General features: G+C 34.6%; 1 pseudogene; it reads right to left on the bottom strand.

Moving 5' to 3' along the window:
* Positions 1-4,040: 4,040 nt before the first annotated feature.
* On the bottom strand, positions 4,041-20,925 carry LOC127546540 (26S proteasome regulatory subunit 10B-like; annotated as a pseudogene).
* Positions 20,926-21,404: the final 479 nt, after the last annotated feature.

The following is a 21,404-nucleotide window of genomic DNA, read 5'->3' as shown; positions in this document are numbered from 1 at the left end:
GAGCAGGACCAGAAGATCATTATATACTTCAACAACAATGATCAATTCTGATGGAAGTGACCATCTCCAGCAATGAGATGAATCAAATCAGTTCCAATAGAACATAAATGAATTGAACCAGCTACGTCCAGCGAAAGAACTCTGGGAGATGACTATGAACCACTACATAGAATTCCCAATCCCTCTATTTTTGTCCACCTGCATTTTTGATCTCCTTCACAGGCTAATTTTACACTATTTCAAAGTTCGATTCTTTTTGTACAGCAAAATAACTGTTTGGCCATGTATACTTGTATTTAATTTATACTTTAACATATTTAACATGTATTGATCAACCTGCCATCTGGGGGAGGCGTAGGGGGAAGGAGGAGAAAAGTTGGAACGAAAGGTTTTGCAATTGTCAATGCTGAAAAATTACCCATGCATATATCTTGAAAATAAAAATCTATTTAAAAAAAAAGATTAATTAGAATTCCTTGAAGAAATCCTATGTTTAAAAACAGTCAAAATGATATTTTTTTAATAAACTGAAATTTACTAAATACAAAAGTAAGTTTCTATCCTTGAGTTCAAAAGATCAATAGCATACATACAGATAGGAAAGGTATGGCTAAATAACAATGTATGTGAATACAGACCTGGATACTTAGTAGACTACAGATACATTATGATAGAACATAGGGGTTTGGCGGGGAGGAAACAATCTTAGATTGTTTTGATAGAAGTAAAAACAAAGAAAGCTATAGACACACTGTACTTTCCACTGTTCAATTTATATCAAAACCCATAATAAATTGAGATTAAGACTTTCTTCTGTTACACTCTATAGGGTCAATAGTCAACAATTTAGAGATATTCTGAAAGGAACTTATTGAATCAAGCAGTTGCTGGTTTGTGTATACACTTACATACATACATGTGTGTCTGCATATATCTTATAACTAGCCATTGAAATCAGTGATCACAGGAATTTTCCTATTTCAGAACTGGATTTTGGTGAAGAAGAATACTGTCCTTTCAAAGGTGTTATTTACCATTATAATTCATATGTTGGGGCAGGGTAGTTGTTATGACTCCTGTTTATAGGATCATGGCACAAGATAATTAAAACTACAATAGATCTTGGAGGTCATTCAATCCAATCCTTCTTAATTTGTAAAAGAAGAAACTGAGGCAAAGTCAAATGATTTGCTCAGGGTCATACATCTATAAACTAAATTATTAAAGAAATAAGAGAGAGAGTGGAAAAGAAACAAGATGAGAAACTAGGAAAGATAATTAACTGAAACTCAGAAATTTACTCTGGTAAAGCTCCCTAAAAATTAGAATCAAATAGAAGTTATTGATTCTATGAGAAAAAATATTAAAACAAAGGCAAAAAATTGGGAAAAGAGAAAATATAAGGTATCTCATAGCAAAAACAACTGACATGAAAAACAAATTGAGGGGGGAATTTAAGGATCATTACACTATGTGAATACCACAATGAAAAAAGAAAAGGTCTAGACATATTTCAAGAAATCTTAAAACTTTCCAGATCTCTCAGAATTAAAGGGCAAAGTGAAAATAATCTATTAGTCATATCCTTAAAGAATCCCAAAATAGAAATTACCAGGAAGCCAAAATCCAGAGTTTCCTGAACTCTAAGATCTAAGAAAAAAAAATTAAGCAGTAAGAAATAATTCAAATACTAAGGAATCACACAATCATAATCACATAAGATTTAGCAGCTACCAATGTAAAGCAATATTCCAAAAGGCAAAATATATAGGTTTATAATCAAAAATAGTCTACCTAGAAAAACTGGATATAATCCTGTAAAGAAAAATATAATCCTTAAATGAAAGAGATTACTTTCAATCATTCCTGATGAAAAAAACAGAGCTAAATTGGAACTTTGAGATACAAACACAAGAGATAAGAGAAACATAAAAAGGAACTTAGAAGTGAGGATTTAGAAGGAACTTTGTAAGGATGATTTACATTCTAATGGAAAAGCAATAGTATTAAATAAACCCTTTCTTGACCACAATGCAATAAAATTATACTTTAAAAGAGGGATTAGTGAAGAAAGGTTGAAAAATTAACTAGAGGTTGAATAACTAAATTCTAAAGAATTGTTGGGTCAAAAAACAAATCCTAGAAAAAAATAATTAATTTTATTTTAAAAATAACAATGAGACAACATTTAATTTTAGTGATGCAGTCAAGGATAATTAGCAGAAAAGTGATTAAGTGCTTATTATATGCCAAGTACTGTGTAAATTATAACTAAGGAGATGGAAAAATAACAACAAAAGACAATCCCTACTCAAAAGCTACATTCTAATTGTGCAAGATGATACATAAAAAAAGAAATAGAAATAAAAAGAGAGATGCCCAAAAGGGATGAAGATAAATCAGCATGGAAATGAAGCAGTCTAGAGTAGACTGGAAAGGCAAGAAGCAGTCTATCTAAGACTTTTCATGCTATGATAGTTCTAGGCAAAGAATCATCAGACATTGAATTGTTATGCCTCAGTTTCCCTAGTGACAACACCCCCTACCACCACCACCTTCCTGGCCATTAGGACTGTGATAATTAGGGCTGGGAACTCTGGCCACTCTAGCATTTCTAAGAGTCATAAAACTCCAGATGGCTTATCTCAAATGCTTGACCATCTCCTGGGCCCAGACTTCCTGTCTCCTAGTGTCTTTACTCCCAAAGTGAATTTATTAGAATTTATTATCCCTCCTGCTTTCCACCCCCCACCCTGTCAGAATTTAAAAAGTTATGGTCCTTCCTGGACTTTCTACTCTACCAGTGCTCTGCCCCCTCCTTGCTTTTGTTTCCCTGATCACTGCAGCCCTATAAAAGTCTCTGGAGTTACTCACTCCATGCCAAGTACTTTGAGACAAGAATCCCATCCAAACTGGCTAGTTAATAAAGCTTTGCCAGTACAAACTCTCCACTATTAAAATACTAAAAACCTCTAATCTTTGTCTTGCCTCAGTTTCTCTAGCACTACAGAGTCAGTCTCAAGATGTAGTGATCCTCAATGAAGCAAAGCAGGAGAAAATTAATATTTCTAAACACTTTCATCAAGTAAAGGAGAAAATAACAGCTGAATTGGGGATGTAACTAAAAACTACAAAATGGACAAATATTTAAATAACAATTAAATACTAAAAAGATACCCTGACAACCAAAGAAGAGCCTAATAAAATTAAAAGCAAAAAATAAATAACACTAGGAGCATTTTTTAAAAATTTAACTATTAACTAATTTGATTTTAAAAAAGAAAAAGCCAAATTACCAGTTCAAAAAAAAAAAAGAGAGAATTCATAACAAATCAAAAAGAAATAAAGAATATTAGAAAAATTTTCCCTAACTAAATAAATGCCAACAAACCAAAAATCTAAGTGAAAGAAGTAATACTTATATAAATATAAGATATACAGATTAATGAATCAAGTAGATAGTTTAAACAACACAATTTCAGAAAAAGAAATTGAACAAGCCATAGATGAACTCCCAAAAGAAAAAAAAAGTAAAACAAAACCAAGTACACTCACAAGAAAATTCTATCAAATGTTCAAAGAACAATTTATTCTGCTATTAGATAAACTAACAAAAGATGGGATTTTACCAAATTCCTTTTATTGTATTTTCATGCTATTATAGAAGCATGTTGTTTTGTTTTGTTTTTACTATATGAAAGGATTGAATCAGGCAAATTTTATTCTATTCTTTGGGAAGAAGAAAATAAGGGAAATAATATAAAGTGCCTTCAAGAAATGGTCTTTAAAACCAATATCTCAAACTATTTCAATATTTTATATATTGCTCATACACTAATTATTAAAAAAAAAAAACAGCCACTTATCTAATGCAGCTCATGTAATTTGCTACCACAAATACATTGACCAATGTATAGTTTTCTGTACTGGTAGTGTATATAGAAATTGTATATCATATGCTTTTAATGAGATGATATTCAATACATATATTATTATCCTCAACTTTATTTTTATATTACAACAATAACTTTCATGTTGTATCACTCAGGTTTATTGTCTACTTTACACTCCAGCTTCTTAGAATTAACTAGTTTTATGTCTGCCTTAATGAAATCCTCCTTAAAACAAATAATGATCAATATGAATTGTAAATATACCTGCTTCAGTACAAACATTTCTCAGATCTACACCATTAAAGCCATCTGAGAGCTTCACAATTATTTTATAATCTATTTCACATTTTTTGTGTGTGATAGAATAGGTATAAATCTTCATTTTATGGAATTTTGTATGTTTGGTAAATCAACATTTATTTTTCTATCTAATCTTCCTAGATTCAGCAAAACAGTATCCAATAGATCTAGTCTGTTTGTAGTCATGATCATTTTTATTCTGTGAAAAGTATCAAATATATTTATCTAATTCAGTGATTCCATTAGAGTTCTCTGAATTTCTCCATCAGCTGAAGTACACTTAGAAAAACAATGGCCACCAATTTCATCCATGAAAATGATGCATGGCTAGTGATCCTTGGCATAATTGAATATTTCTCTGATCAAATGGACACTTTCACCAACATATTTGTCTACAATAGAACTTGCTATAATCTTTGAAAAATGAAATCCAGCTGGCTAGCAACAGCTCTTGCCAAAAGTGTTTTTTTTTTTTTTCTTGTTTCTGGTAGACCTTTTGGAGTTATTATCCCTACACACTGGAATAATACAGAATTTATAAGGGGTAATTCTCTCAATTCTCTGATTTATCAACCAGCTCTACAATCTCAATGTTTAAGAAACATTCCCAGGGTCTCATGTGAGGTAATAAATCAGTGGATTTTTTTTTTTTTTTTGGCAAATATCTTTGGCAGATATCAAGTATAGTGAAATCCAAAACAATTCTTGTCCCTGGCTTCAGATTAGTTTTGTCAAGATGACACTGACAACTCACAACATATCTTGGTCTGTTTGTTGCTTTAACAGTGAATTTTTCTTCTGTTTTTTTTCTTTAGGCAATGCATCCACAATGTTCAACATTTTGTAAGGCTTTCAGTTCATTTTCAGACTTTTCATATGGCTTCATGGGGTCTTTCAGTTCAGGGGCAGATAGATGCTGCAATGGGTAGAGTACTAGTCCTGGAGTCAGGAGGACCAGAGGTCAAATCTGAAGTCATATAATATTGTATGAACCTGGGCAAGTCACTTATTTGCCTTTCAAAAATAATAAGATTTTTCAGTTGTTTTCTTAATTCTTTGAGGCATCCATCAGTCTTCTTGTGCTCTAGCTTCTTATTGGCCTTCTCAAGAGATATCTTTTGGTTCACTATGTCAAAAAGACACCTTTAATCAGAGTTGCTGGAAATGTCCATTAGGTTATCGGGTCATCTGGACATGGGAAGGGAGGGAGAGAGAAGGGCAGGGTACAAATATTGTCTTGACTTTTACATCAGGGAGAATGAAAGCAGAGAAAGAAAACTATAGACCAATATCCCTAATGATCATTAAAAGCAAAATAAATAAATAAATAAATATGAGCAAAGAAGTTACAGCAGCATTATCACAAAGATTACATATTATGAACAGAATGTATTTAAATAAAGAATGCAGAGTTGTTCAATATTAGGAAAATTATAAATATAATTAGCCTTATTAATAATAATAATAATAATAAAAATCACATTATTCTGTCAAAACTCATGGATAAAAAACTTTTGACAAAATATGATACCCATTTCTGTTTTTTAGCATGTTAGAAAACACAAGAATAATGGAACCTTTATTTAAAATGGTAAATATTAGATATCTAAATTGGGAGATAGCATTACAAGTAACAGTAATAAACAAGAGTACTTTACAATAAAATTAGAGATGAAACAAGAATGTCCATTGTCCCCATTTCCATATGACATAATATTAGAAATCCTAGCCATAACAATCAGATAAAAAAGGAAATTGAAAGAATAGACATAGGCAAAGAAGGATTTTTTTCTTTTTTGTAGATGAGATATATACATAGAGAAACCTAAGGAGTCAACTAAAATTAATTGAAATAAAAACTTCAGGAAAATTGCAGATATAAAATAAATCCATATAAATCACCAACATTTCTGTGTAATAACAATTAACCCAGCATGAAAATATAGAAAGAGAAATCCCATTGAAGATATCTTTAGAATGTATAAAATACTTTGGAGCAAATCTATGAAGATATAAACCAGGATTATGTTAATACAACTTTAAAGAATGCTTACAGAAATAAAGATCTAAATAACTGGAGAAATATGCAAGTTATGGTGCAGTGAATAGAGACCAGACCTGAAATCAGGAGGACCTGAGTTCAAATCTGACCTCAGACACTTAATACTCTCTAGCTGTGCAAACCTGGGCAAGTCACTTAACCCCAATTGCCTCAGCAAAAAAAGAAGAAGAATTATTTTATCAAATTAGGGGGGAAAAAAAACAAAATTAATTTGGAGAAAGAAAAAGTCAAATATCTCTTTTTTTTGTAAATTTTTATTCATTTTAAACTTAAATACAAAATTAAAAAAGGGAGAGGGAAAGAACATTTCCATGTACATAGCAGAACATAAGAAAAATTTCAACAGAAAACAATAAATTTCTAGAAGTGGATAGCATTTTCATAGGTTCAAGGCTTTCTTTCTTTCTTCTTCTTTTCTTCTTCTTCTCCTCCTTCTCCTTCTTCTTCTCCTTCTCCTCCTCTTTTCCTTCTCCTCCTCCTCCTCTTCTTCTTCTTCTTCTTCTTCGTCGTCGTCGTCGTCGTCGTCGTCGTCGTCGTCGTCGTCGTCAAGGATCTCAAGAAAAATGATGGGGAAAAAAGTGGGAAGGAAAGGAGACTAGCAATATCATGCCTCAAGCTATAGTCCAAAATAGTTATAATGAAAACAATTTGGTATTTGTTTAAAAAAAAAATTAGAGAGAGCAATCAGTGGAACAAATTAACTATGCAACATAGAGAAATAAACCAAAGCTGTTGGGATAAGAACTTGCTATTTTGTAAAAAAAACTGCTGGGGAAATGGGACAGCAGTCTGGAAGAAATTAGGTTTAAACCAATATTTCATACTAAATACTAAAGTAATCTCTAAGTATATCCATGGTCTAAATATAAAAGATAATATCATAAACAAATTAGAGGAACAAGAAACACATCACCTCTCCAATATATGGATAAGGGAAGAGTTCATGACCAAACAAGGGATAGAGAGATCACAGAAGATAAAATCACAATTTTGACACATAAAACTAAAGAGTCTTACATAAACAAATCCAATGTACCTTAGAATGAAAACAGTTAATTGGAGAGGGAGGGGAATCTCAAAATTAGAAGAATAAAAGTAATTCCCAAATTGATAAATGATTGAAAGATATAAACAAACTTTTTTTTTTGAATTGCCCAGATCAGACTATTAGAGAACATTATATCTGGAAAAGACTTTAGAATTTACATCACCTAACGTTAGCATTTAAAAAGGATTTTAAAGCTTAGAAAATTGAATTTCAGAGATGAAAGGGACCTTAGATTCCATCTATTATAATCCCCTTATTTTACAAAGGAGAAAAGTAAGATTAGAATTGAGTAAGAAATTTGCCCAAAAGTCAAGCTAAATTAGTCTATTTGCCTTTTATCACACATGACATTCAATTTCCTGTCTGTGTTTCTCTACAAAGGCCAATTCCTCATCCCTAGAATGTACCATCTCCTTATCTTTGCCTCAGAAAATTCCTTGTTTTATTCATCTCAGGTACCATAGCTTTTGTGAAGCCTTTCCTGACATCCCCCCACCCAGTTGCTGATATCCTCTTTATTACCTTTTATTTATATATTTCCCTATAATATTAGCTTTTATTTAATTACCTTGCATATATTTGTATTTGTTTAACTTATGTCATACCATATATTTTTATATGTACTTGTTGCTCTCTCTTCCCATTTTGAGTAAGGATTTCTTCATTCTTTGTACTTTTTTCTAACATATATATATATATATATATATATATATATATATATTTTTTTTTTTTTCCTGAAGCAATTGGGGTCAAGTGACTTGCCCAGGGTCACGCTGCCAGGAAGTGTTAAGTGTCTGAGGTTAGATTTGAACTCAGGTCCTCCTGACTTCAGGGCTGGTGCTCTATCTACTGTGCCACCTAGCTTCCCCTCTAACTTATAATTAACATTTAATAAATACTTGTTGATTAATTTATTGGTTTGATATTTATCTTGTTGCTATCTATATGTGTACATGTTACTTCTCCAGATGGAATTTAAGTTCTTCAAGGGACTGCTTTCATTTTTTATCATAAAACACAGGGCTTGGTACATAGTAGGGGAGTAAATAAATACTTAATTGACTAACAGAAGACACAGGGATAACACAGTGTCTTATACATAAATTCATTTAACATAATTTAATTTAGGATATCAACAGTTGATCAGAACCAAAAAGTACATTTGAGGTGTCTCTTTTACCTAATGATTCTTGATTCCCTTTCAAATCAAGTTTATTTCAGGATGGTAAGATGTTAGATAAGTCAAGAAGAGTCCTTCCCAGGGGAATCTGAAAGCCTCCTGAAAGCTTCCTCTAAGTTAGTGAGAAGAAAAGGTGTGAAAATAGATGTTTATCCATCTGGGAAATGGTCTATAAATGAATTATAATATTGCTGTTCTGCTAGAAAAGATAAACATGATGAATTCGGAGAAGTTTTGGGAGACTTGCATGAACTGAATAAAGTAAGCAGAGCCAGGAAAACAAGATATAAATGACTACATCGGTGTAAATAGAAAGAACAGTAATCACAAAACAGTGGGAAATGAATGAGGCAAAATTATAAAGAATAAATTTGGTCCCAAAGAAGAGATATGAGAAGGCATCTCAGCAAAAGAACAAAAATTGCTGATAACATCAGGAGTTCCACCCCACCATGTGTTGACATTGATTTTTTTTTCCTCTCTTCTCTTCTCTTCTCTTCTCTTCTCTTCTCTTCTCTTCTCTTCTCTTCTCTTCTCTTCTCTTCTCTTCTCTTCTCTTCTCTTCTCTTCTCTTCTCTTCTCTTCTCTTCTCTTCTCTTCTCTTCTCTTCTCTATCCCTTAAAAAGCTATTTCTTATAAGAGATGGCTTCCTGAGAGGGGGAAGGGATGCAGGAAGAAATCAGAGCAATGTAAAAATGAACTATAGCAATTTTAAAAATCTATTAAAGAGAAATAAAGAGCATGTGGGAAAGAACCTGTAGACTCTCCTGAAATTGCAAACATCTCTCACAGTTCTTGCAATCATCAGGCTGGGGGTAGAGTTGAGCTGGAGAGATAGGAAGGCCGAGAAAATTCAGAGAAGGAGGCATTATTTTATAAAACTGGAGAGCTGGTTTCAAGCTCAAGTACAAAGCAACATTGTACTCTGTGATGGGCACTAATGGACTCTCCAAGTGAGGCTAAAAACAAGATTGTATCTTAAAAATACTTTGCATCTAATTAAAGTCTAACCCAGCTCCATTAATGGCACACACAGCTACTCAGGTTTGAATCAAGAGCCACACCCCACCTGGAGACTCTCCATTATGCTAGAACTCCCACTGCTGGTAGTGCTAATATCAGAGGACCCCAGATCTGGGACAGATCCTCGGTGGCCAAGCAGTCTACCCAGCCCCATCCTCCCCCTCCAAAAAGGGCTAGATCTATTAGTACATTGTGACATTCACTGTCTCCTGTTCTGAGAGAGAGCTGGAGAGAGGAAAAATACTTGTTATTTGTGTTATTTGTCTATGGATAAAAACAACCTTTTTTTCATTTCTATAGTACTTTCTCATTTACAAAAAACATATCTCACTGAAATAAGATATACTCTTAATTCAGAGGATTATAAACAGGGCTCAACAGGATTGTGGAGGTCTTTTAGTCCTACTCCTTCATTTTACAACCAAAAAATCTGAGTTCTGGAACAGTTAGCCCTTATCCAAAGTGTTCTAGGTGGCACAGTGGATAAAGCACCAACCCTGAAGTCAGGAGGACCTGAGTTCAAATCTAACCTCAGACACTTAACACTTCCTAGCTGTGTGACCTTGGGCAAGCCATTTAACCCCAATTGCCTCAGCCAAGAAAAAAAAAAAGAAAGAAAGAAAGAACGAAAGAACTTATCCAGGGTCACACAGGTAACAACTTGCAATCAATCCATAAACATTTATTGAGCAAAAGAAGCTAGGTAGCACCATGAATAGAGTGTTAGGCCCACAACTTTGTGAGTTCAAATTCAGCCTCACTTATTATCCACGTGGCCCTGACAAGATAGTTCACCTTTTGCCTCAGTTTCCTCATCAATAAAATGAGTTTGGAATTTTGCCCACTTCAACAGGAAACTTTGTCCCTTGACTTGCATGTGGGTTCAAGTCTGCAAATTCTGTGACCCCCAACCTTTTGAAGTCCCTTCCCAATCTCAACAAAACCATCAGAAAACAAATACTAGCCTCTGTGATAAGAAATATAAATATAATAGGAACCCTAAAACAGGACAAATTCTGCATAAGTGAGCAATTAATCAGTCATCAAGATATTAAGCACTGAGCCAGACATTGTTCTAAGAACTGAGACTGCAAAGACAAACATGAAAAAGTCCCTGCCCTCAAGGAGTTTACATTCCATGGCAAGGTAAAGAGAAGAACAATAAGTATATAAATAATTGTATGCAAATATACTTTCTACGTTATTTGAATAGATTGCTAAACAAACTTTGAGGTCACATCAGTTTAAATCTAGCTTCAGATAGTTTTCAGCTGAGTGCTCCTATTCAAATTACTTAATCTCTGTCTTCTTCACTTTTCCTATCTATAAATTGGGGTTAATAATAATGCCTACATCCTAGTACTATTGTGAGGTTAAAATGAAATTATATTTTAAAAATACTTTACAAACCTTAAAACCCTATGTAAATGTTACTTATTATAATTATTAAGCATGCTTAGTTTTACACTTTGGAGAGGTGGGGTTCTATCCCAGGTGATATTTGCTGTTCAATTTACCTCTAAGCCTCAGTTGTCTCACCTACAAAAGGGGCAAAATCATATCTGCACACCTCCTTACTAGATTGTTGTGAGGAAAATAATTTATGAACTTTAAAGAGAAATATGTGCACATATTCTTTGACCTCGGTGTTATCATTGTGGGTTAGTGAATCGGAACTTTCTTGGAATAGATAACAATTGAACAGAGCCTTGAAAGAATGGTGTGGGTTTAGATGGAGAAGATGAAAGCTGTCCACAGCCTAGGTTACATCATGCATAAAATGCATGAGAATGAGCAAGGTTTGTGGGAGAAACTGAGATAAGACAACCCTGAACAGAGCAGAGGTTGGATATTAAAGTGTACAGAAAAGGGCATTGAAATGGGAATCAAAAGATTTCGGAATCCCACACCTACGCCAAAGTGTTCATCTTCTCTAAGCTTCCCTTTCTTTTTTCTGAAAAATAGGGACAATAATGGTGTCAATGTCCAGTCCCTTGGGTGGATATGAGTAAAATATTTCATGAACTATAAAACTCTATACAAAATGGATTTTTGCTATTATTCCTCTCAAATCAAGGGTAATCAAAATACTTTGCAATATATAAAGCATTTCAATGTTTATCTCATTGGATTCTCACAATAATCCCATGAAGTAAATAGAGCAGAATTTATTACTCTCAATTTACAAATAAGAAAACTGAAGGTCTGGTGTTGAAGTAAGACTTACCAAAAGTCCCACTGTTACATAGCAACAGAGATGGGGCCAGAGCCCTAGCTTTCCAATTCCTAGTTCAAGTATACTTTCTATTCCACCATGGCATGCCTTTCCTAAGGATAGTGTGCCCCAAACCTTGGAGCAGGAGTACAGGGAGCTAGAACCTATAAGATAGAAGGGGGAGGGGGGACATTAACTTGATGCAGATAATCTGACTGAAAATGCTGAATCATTCTGCCTTTGGAGAGATGAAGAAAATTGAAGAGAACAGTTGTCCATGGTCACAAAACTGAAGCCAGCCTTTGCTCAAGCCTCTTGGCTGTGTAGTATTTTTTGGCGCCGGTTCTAACTTCTGATTCATATCTATCATCAAGCCCTCCAAACTTTTGTGGGACTTCACCTGAGCCCAAGTTTACTAACTACTGTTAGCAATTTCCTGGCTCCAATTTAACTCTTTAAGAGATTGCATAGAGGGGACGGTTAGTTGCCCTAAGGCAACAGCCTGGGATTGAAGGGACTAAACCTTTTATAGAGGTATTTTGTTCATCAAATCATATTAAGAACAAATTCAGTAAGAGATACATTGTGTCTATGACATCTACCATGAGCACTGTCCTCAGAAAAAGGGGACAGTCTCAGTTGGACCCAGCAAGGAGCTTGATATGTATTTATTTGTTCTATCAGTGTCCTTTTCCCTGACTCTGTGCTGACCATTTTCACAGCTCCCGGCACACACAACCAGTTGCAAGTACATTTCCCACAGGGAACATCTGTTCCAGCTGACTCAGACCTTCAGAGAACCAAGGAAACACACAAAAGAATAAGAAACCTCAATTCTCATCCTCAAGAAAGATTACTTTCAAACCTCACCCTGATTTTAATTTCTCTGCTCTGTACTCTGTTGAAGCTGAAGTCAATTACTTTCTTTTCTTTGTTAAATTATGAATTTAACAAACACCAAATAAAATGAGCATTTCCATACATCAAGAACAGAAAGAGGATTCTTCATGAAATTGTGTCTAATATATTTGTCTTGCTTTTACTTTTAGGAATATAATATATTCTATTATTCTGTAAGAAATGACCAGCAGGAGGAATACAGAGAGGACTGGAGAGACTTACATGAACTGATGCTAAGTGAAATGAACAGAATCAGGAGATCATTATATACCTCAACAACGATACTGTTTGAGGATATATTCTGATGGAAATGGATCTCTTCGATAAAGAGAGCCAATTCAATTTCAATTGATCAAGGATGGACAGAAGCAACTACACCCAAAGAAAGAACACTGGGAAATGAATATAAACTGCTTGCATTTTTGCTTTTCTTCCTGGGTTATTTTTACCTTCTGAATCCAATTCTCCCTGTGCAACAAGAGAATTGTTCGGTTCTGCACACATATATTGTATCTAGGATACACTGTAACCTATTTAACATGTATAGGACTGCTTGCCATCTCGGGGAGGGGGTGGAGGAAGGAAGGGGAAAAATCGGAACAGAAGAGAGTGCAAGGGATAATGTTGTAAAAAATTACCCTGGCATGGGTTCTGTCAATAAAAAGTTATTTTTTAAAAAAGGAATATAATATATTCAATATGTAGCTTTCAAAGATGAATTGCTCATTTGTGTTTTCTTTCCTTCTGTTCTCTTCTGTGCATTAAAAAAAAAAATGCTTCAAAGACTCTTTTCTTTTTTTTTAAAGTAGCCCTCCTTCCCACCCCACCACCCTTGAAAAAAAGGAAGAAAAAGAAAATCTTTGCATCAAGTAAGTATTCTCAAGCAAAAATTCCCATATAAGCCACATTTAAAGCTATATTCTTCACTCTTCTGATTCCAGAGTCAAGTGACATTTCCATAATACTGCAATGAGGAAGTCTGAAAAGGTTAATGGTTTAAAAGCCCATAACTAGAAAGCAGCCAAGCTGGAACTAGAACAATGGTCTCCTGAGTTCCAAGTTCCTTTCTCATAACAAAGAAAAAGCAAAAATATCAACATGGAAATAAAGAGAGAAAGGGAGAAAGGAGGAGAAACATAAAAGAAGACAGAAAGTGTAAGGGGTGTTGGAGCAGTACTTCATGTACCTATTAATAAAAGCTTTCTCATTTATTATCATGGAACCATACCTTGCATCTCAAGTCAGAGTTTCAAACTGATGCATACATCTTCAAATGTGGCCAACGTGGAAATTTGTTTTACTTAACTATTTGTGTCTGTATATTTGTGTGTGTGTGTGCAACTAAGTATATGTAAATGTATAGGTGATGGTGAGAGAAAGAGTATGTATGTGTGTGGAGGGAGAGAGAAAAAGAGGGAGTGAGAGACAGAGACACAAAGAGAGACAGAAAGAGACAGAGACAGAGAGACAAGAGACAGACAGACAGAAACAGAGACAGAGACACAGAGAGAGAGAGAGAGATTACTTGATTCAAATCAATAAACCAAAGGTGAGGAATGTCTAGCACACAGGTCATATAAGGCCCACAAAATAATTTGCTAAGGCAACCACAGATGATGATGACCTGAAAACTACATACAACAATTTCCCACTATTTGAGTTCTATAAGGTGATAATTTTGTATGGTCTCTGAATGATGTTATAAATAGCCAAATGGTCCGTGGCATAAAAAAAATTCCTACAATAAATACTTTAAAAGCACATATAATACCTAAAGCAGAGGTAGTTACAGCATGGTCAAGAGAGAGTTGGTCTCAAAATCTGGGAAATCAGTTCAAATCCCCTCTCTGACATTGACCAGCTATTTGATCCTATGTGAATAACTTAACCTTTGAATTCTCTTGGAAACTGCCTAAGACTAAAGTTTGGTTGAAAAAGTGACACTCAGCATTAGAAGATTATGTTTCCTCATTAAGAGTCCTTATGCCAATGAAATTACAGGTTTTGTCCCAAAAAAAATATGTATAAGGAATCATGACAGGTGCTGGGTATAATAATAATAAAAAAAAATAAGTCTCCTAATTAGGAGCTTATCTTTTTATGGTGGGAAGGAGGAAGGGAGAGGACATGGGATATAAGTAGGTAAGTAAATATAATATAATTTGAGGAGGTAGAGTTCTAAAACATGGTCTTTCTAAGTTAATATACATTTATAACAGATCCAGGTGACATAGTTGTGCTACTTTTTCTGGAAGCAATCAGCAGCATACAAAATAGTGGATTTTAAGGGTGGAAGAACCCCAGAGATAATATTTGGCAAGTCACAATTGATGATCATATCATAAAAAAGGCAGCAGGAGATTCGAGGGTAAAGAAGAGTATATAATGGAATTGATCAGCCATGGTGTCAAGACTGTGGAAAGAGGAAATTGAGGTCACAGCAGGGGTGCTGGACTGGGAGATTCAGGAGAAAGAGAGGGATGAGAGGATCAGAGAGAAGACAAAAATAGGTTTTCCCAAGAGTAGGGAAAGGGGGGCAGCTAGGTGGCACAGTGGATAGAACACCAGCTCTGAAGTTCAAATGTGACTTCAGATACTTAACTCTTCCTAATGTGTGACCCTAGGAAAGTCACTTTACCTCAATTGCCTTAGGGGAAAAAAAAGTAGGGAAAAGGAGATAAGAGACAATAACAGTAAATTATGATGAGAAAGAGGAATTTCGTAATTCAAGATTATTAAGATAGCAAAATTATGGGTGATAATGAGATAAAGGGGATGACCATTGCTAAGAGTGATTAAAGTAAGAGGGAGGTATAAGGAGAGTGATGAGGTGAGAGGACAAAGAACTTGAGAGGATATTAATGTGTGTATTAAGATATTAAATTATGAGGATGGAAAAGGTAGGGAAATGACTTGTAAATGTTGTGCCACAATTCCTTTTTATTGTCCTGACTCAGTTTCCCTAATTGTTCTGTTTTGATTTGCCTGAATTATTCTGCCTCATTTCCTAATTGTTCTGTTCAATCCTGCAATACCACCCTTCATTCCTTATCATAATGATCCAGATAAGAAGACCTTCTATCTTAGACATCATCGAATGTTGGGTGCCTCTCCCCATTCTATATATTCTATTGAGAACTCACATTGGCTGCTGGATTCTTGGAGATGATAGTCTCATTCAGCCCTGGGACCAAACCATGAATCCATTTGGTAAATCTCTCCCTTTCAAATAAAACATTAAAAACTCTCTAATCTCTATCTTGCCTCAGTTTCTCCAGCATTACATAACAATAATGATGCCCCAGACACTCACAGCCTGTGTAAGCTTGGGCAAGTCACTTAATTTTTATAAACATCTCAGTTTCCTCATTTATAAAATGATGAATGGATTTGATAACTTCTTGTAGAGGATGCCTGCAGCAGGGTATGTGGCAAGATGGCCAAAGTAGGCAGCCAGATAGTATATGAAGCTTGGTCTGGAGCCAACTAGAAATAGTGGGCTAGGGATGTTTGGACTAATTCTGCAACCAATCAAGATGTTTCAGTCAGTCTTCTACACATGAGAACTAGAAAGTTCTCAGTATACAGTCTTGGAGATTCTGCAGAAGTTTTTAGTCCCTTTGACAAACAGGATAGAACTGTTCTGTGTATATGATCCTCCTTCAGCACAGGATCTCTACATACATGACCATTCATTAATTTTTAATAGAATAGGTCTATGTGATTTTTTTAATTGTATAGAGATGGGGAGAGAAGGGTCACAAAGACAAACTTGTGAAGAAGCAATGTCACAAAGTGGAAATATCCCTGCATTTCGAGGCAAAGCACCAGCTTTGGAACTACTCATGTGACTATAGGAAAGTCCCTTTGCCTCTTAAAGCTTCAGTTTCCACTTCTGTAAAAAAGAAGGTCTGGAACTAGCTGACCTCTGAGGTAGCTTCTAGCTCTAAATTCCTAGGAATTACATAGTTTTCTTCAAGCTTACCTTAGGCAGAGCCCTTTCATATTCCTTTCTAAATTCAGTGTCAACATGACCTTAATTTTTATATTCATATGAGCTTCTCTCCTTATTCTGAGCCATTTTCTTACCAGTATGTGACTCACAGTCAATGTCATGCAGTCTACAAAGAAATCCTTCTTCCCCGAGAAGAAGAAACTATATAGAGAAGTAAGATGAGAGGTAAAATAAGTTGCAGCACAATCTCATCTAAAAAATAAAGCTTACATCCCCTGGGATCATACTCTGCTGAAATTTTAAGTTTCCCCGCGTGGATTGTATAATGCTATATTTGGGCACAAAAATGAGAAATAATGAAGAGAAGGCTTCAAACTTACAGCCCAAGGTATTGAAAACAGCAGTGAATGAGAGAAGTAGGGCTGATTTGCTACCAAATCAATCCAATAAATGTTTATTATGCACTTACTTTGTGCCAGGCATTGGGGACACAAGACAAGTCAAAACAATCCCTAACTTCAGTAAGATTATATTATACTTGGGTAATAAAAATGCATATAAACAAGTACAGTATAAAAATGGAGGAAAAGAGCACAAAATAGGGGATCAGGGTTAGAGATAGCCCCTAAGTAGAAGTTGAAGGAAGGCAAGGTTTCCTACTAACAGATGAGGAGAATGGGAGATGCCTGAAGGTTAGAAATGAATTCGGGGGTTCAAGGAATAGCTACTAATGCAATTTCACTGGAACACCGTCCAATAAAGAAAACAAAATCTCTTTTGATCCTCAAACAAAAAGCGAAAATACCATGTTTTGGTCCATATTGCTTCCCTAGTTTTTTTTTTCTCTGAATGCGGATGGCATTTTCCATCCCAATTGAAATTGAAATTGCCTTGAATCACTGAATTGTTGAGAAGAGCCAACCCCATCACAGTTGATCATCACATAATCTTGTTGTTACTGTTACTGTTCTCTTGGTTTTGCTCAAACCTAGATATTCTTAAAGATGGAAATGAGGAGGGAGAACATTCCAAGTGAGGGAACAAGTCTCTGGTAGATAGACGCCCTATTGTGTAAGAAGGCCAATTTGACTAAACTGTAGAGTACATCAAGATGAGAGAAGAGGGTAATATGCAGTAAGACTCAAAAAGTAAGTTGGAGTTAAGTATTATAAATAGGTTCCTTTGGCCCCAAGAATAATCTATTCCACTTAAACAACTTTTCTGGATAATTGATGTTTATCCCTTCCAATACTGAATTAGAGTCATCTAGGTGGTGCAGTACATAGAATATCGAGATGGTGTTAAAATAGGTCTAGTTCTAATCCAAAGTACACACCTACTAGCTGTGTGAATCTGGACAAGTTACTTAAATTTTTCTTAACTATAAAAGGGGGATGGGCTTGCTTGTTCAAGAAGTGGATAAAACACTGGACCTAGAATCAGAAAAACCATTTTTGAGGTTCAAAAGGGGAGATAATAATAGTACCTCCGAGAGTTGTAACACAAGAGATAATATTTGTAAAGTGCTTAGTTGTATCTGGAATGTGGTAGGCAATAAATAAATGCTTATTCTCTTCCCCGTGTTAAAAATAATTAAACTATTTTTCATGGAAAATTTTCTAAAAAGACATAATTTCACAGATTCCTTTTCTCGTAAACAACACAATTTGACCTGTTTTCTTGGTGATTCAGTTATAATTCTGGATATCTATGACTGTTCTGGGCAGTAATCCAGTAGTAGCATCAGGGACTATTGAGATATGTATGATTGTTTGCCTCATCACTCAAGATCCCTAGACTATTATTGTTTTTTGAGTTCCTGTGACAGTCTTTTGTCATTCTTCTTTTTCCTCTGCTGTCAGCTGTCAGCTGAGGCAAATTTCAATTTGATATAAGGAAAGTCTTCCTAACAATTAGAGCTACTCCGAAGTGGAATAAGCTGTCTCTGGAAGAAACAAGTTCTTTTTAGTAGAAGTCTTCAAAGAGACATTTCCAAATTGATTTTGCATATATGTAAAATAAAATAAAATCCTTCAAAAATTAGATTTTGAAGACAAAAACAGAAATTTTTCCAATTAGGAAGAAAAGAAAAGCAATTGTCAATGTAAAGGAATCTGAAGTGTATAAATTAAGTTTTTAAAATATATTTTTTTCATAACTTTAAATATGATCATTTTTCTCTTTAATCTTTATTTTATTTTATGTTTATTCTGAGAAGGGATTCATAGGATTTTATTTTAGCTTACTCATTTATTTATTCATTCATTCAATAAGCATTTATTGACTACCTACTTTGTTTAACATACCATTTAGGCTGGAGGAGATAACAAAAGAATACTCAGAATTAAAACATATGCACAAACAAGGAATTAGAGGATTTCACTAAAATGCCTAAGTCATCCATGACACACAAAAAGAAACCTAAAAGACCTAGACCTAGGCCACTCCCCTCCTCAAACAACCCCTGCCTGCTGTATATTGGATTAGTTTTTTAAAGCAATATTATCTAGTTCAAGCCATTCTCCAATTGATAAATGGTCAAAGGATATAAACAGACAATTTTTTAGGTGAAGAAACTGAAACTATTTGTAGTCACATGAAAAGGTGCTCCAGATCACTATTGATCAGAGAAATTAAGAAGTACAGTTGAGGTACCACTACATACCTGTCAGATTGGCTAAAATGACAGGAAAAGATTATGATAAATGTTGGAGGGGGTGTGGAAAAACTGGAACACTTGTGAAACTGTGAATGGATCCAACTATTCTGGAGAGCAGTTTGGAACTATGCTCAAAAATTATCAAACTGTGCATATCCTTTGATCCAGCAGTGTTTCTACTTTGGGATATAATCCCAAAGAGATCCTAGAGGAGGGAAAAGGACCTACATATGCAAAAATATTTGTGGCAGCCCTTTTTGTAGTGGCAAGAAACTGGAAACTGAGTGGATGCCCATCCAATTGGAGAATGGCTGAATAAATTATGGTATATGGACGTTATGGAATGTTATTGTTCTGTAAGAAATGACCAGCAGGATGATTTCAGAGAGGCTTGGAGAGACTTACATGAACTGAAGCTAAGTGAAATGAGCAGAACCAGGAGGTCATTATATACGGCAACAACAAGACTATACGATGATCAATTCTGTTGGACATGGCTCTCTTCAACAATGAGAGGATTCAAACCAGTTCCACTTGTTCAGTGATGAAAGCCATCTACATCCAGAAAGAGGATTGTGGGAACAGAATGTGGAACACAATATAGCATTCTCACTCTTTCTATTGTTATTTGCTTGCATTTTGTTTTCTTTCTCAGTTTTTCTTTTCCTTCCTTCTTGCTCTGATTTTTCTTGTGCAGCAAGATAACTGTATAAATATGTATAGATATATCAGATTTAACATGTATTTCAACATGTATTTAACATGTATTGGACTACCTGCCATCTAGGGGAGGGGGTGGGGGGAAGGAGGGGAAAATTTGGAACAAAAGGTTTTGCAAAGGTCAATGTTAGAAAAATTACCCAGGCATATGCTTTGTAAATAAAAAATAAAATTTAAAAATCTTCTTTAAAAAAAAGAAAATAAAAAGTAAAAGTAATATCTATATTTTATTGTATTTTTATTTTAGTAAATATTTCCCAATTGTATTTTAATAGAGTTTGAATAATCCTCAGGTGTGTTGTAGACCACATACAGCCTGTGATCTCATGTTTGACAACTCTGGTCTAAAAAGACTGCTATAGTTGACAACTCATATTTCAAAAGGCCATATAGAGATGACAGAAGCAAAATCAGGTAATGGTGCATGAATTCAAAAGAAAGGCATGACTTTATAAGATTAATGTCAGGAATGTTGAAGCCCAAAATGATGGAGATTCTGGACTCAGACAGAGGACAATAAAAAAGAACATCTTTAGCTATCTTGGGGGCAGAAGAAGGTTCAAAAAAAGAATAGGAGAGGACTGATGATCAGGAATAATGTTGATAAAATAATGATAATGGTTGACAATAGGAATGAAGTGCTACTCAACTTATCTTTTTTCTTCCAAGGAGAATGACCTTTGGACTAGCAAAAACAAACTGATAAGGTTTAGGGAATCAGAATTCAAGATATGGAAGGAGATTGTAAGAAAACATCTAGCAGTATTCAATTAATTATTGTTAGCCCTGATGAACTTCATCCCAGAGTACTAAAAGAACAGTATTTTTTGTTGATGACTCATTATGTCTCATTTTTGATAGACATTGGAGAATGAGCAATGGGGTCTAGTGAAAAGAACTGATTTTGGAATCACTGACCTGTAAAAATGTCTTCAGGTAACAAAGCATCTCTAAGCTTTGGCTTCTTCATCTTTGTAGTCAAGTGCACTATGTGATCTCAAAGGTCTCTGCCAAAGCTAAATTAATTGCTCTCCAAGTTACCTCAGGATGAAAAAGCACAAATGTTTTTAAATTTTCAAAAAAAAAAGAAAAAGAAAGAAAAGAAAGAATATGGAGCAAACTACAGTTCAGTAAATCAGCAAACTATATAGGCTAATGATCTTGGCCTTAATTTCTGATTTAATTCTAGGACATATTATTAAAGGGACAGTTTGTGAGTATTTAGAAAAATCAGTTTAAAAAAATCATAGTCATACTTTCACATAGAATAAATCATGCTAGTGTTGTTATTTCTTTTTTTTTTTTTTGACAGAATAAATAAACTGGTAAATAAGAAGAATGCTGCCAACATAGTGTGCTTGGATTTCAGCAAAAAATTTGACAGATCTCATACTATTCTGGTGAAGTGAGCAAGATGGAGTAATATCAGAAGGAAGCAAGAATTGCCTA

Source organism: Antechinus flavipes, chromosome 2, assembly GCF_016432865.1.
Source record: "Antechinus flavipes isolate AdamAnt ecotype Samford, QLD, Australia chromosome 2, AdamAnt_v2, whole genome shotgun sequence".
In the NCBI taxonomy this organism is placed as follows: Eukaryota; Metazoa; Chordata; class Mammalia; order Dasyuromorphia; family Dasyuridae; genus Antechinus; species Antechinus flavipes.
This window is presented reverse-complemented; position numbering and strand designations above follow the sequence as displayed.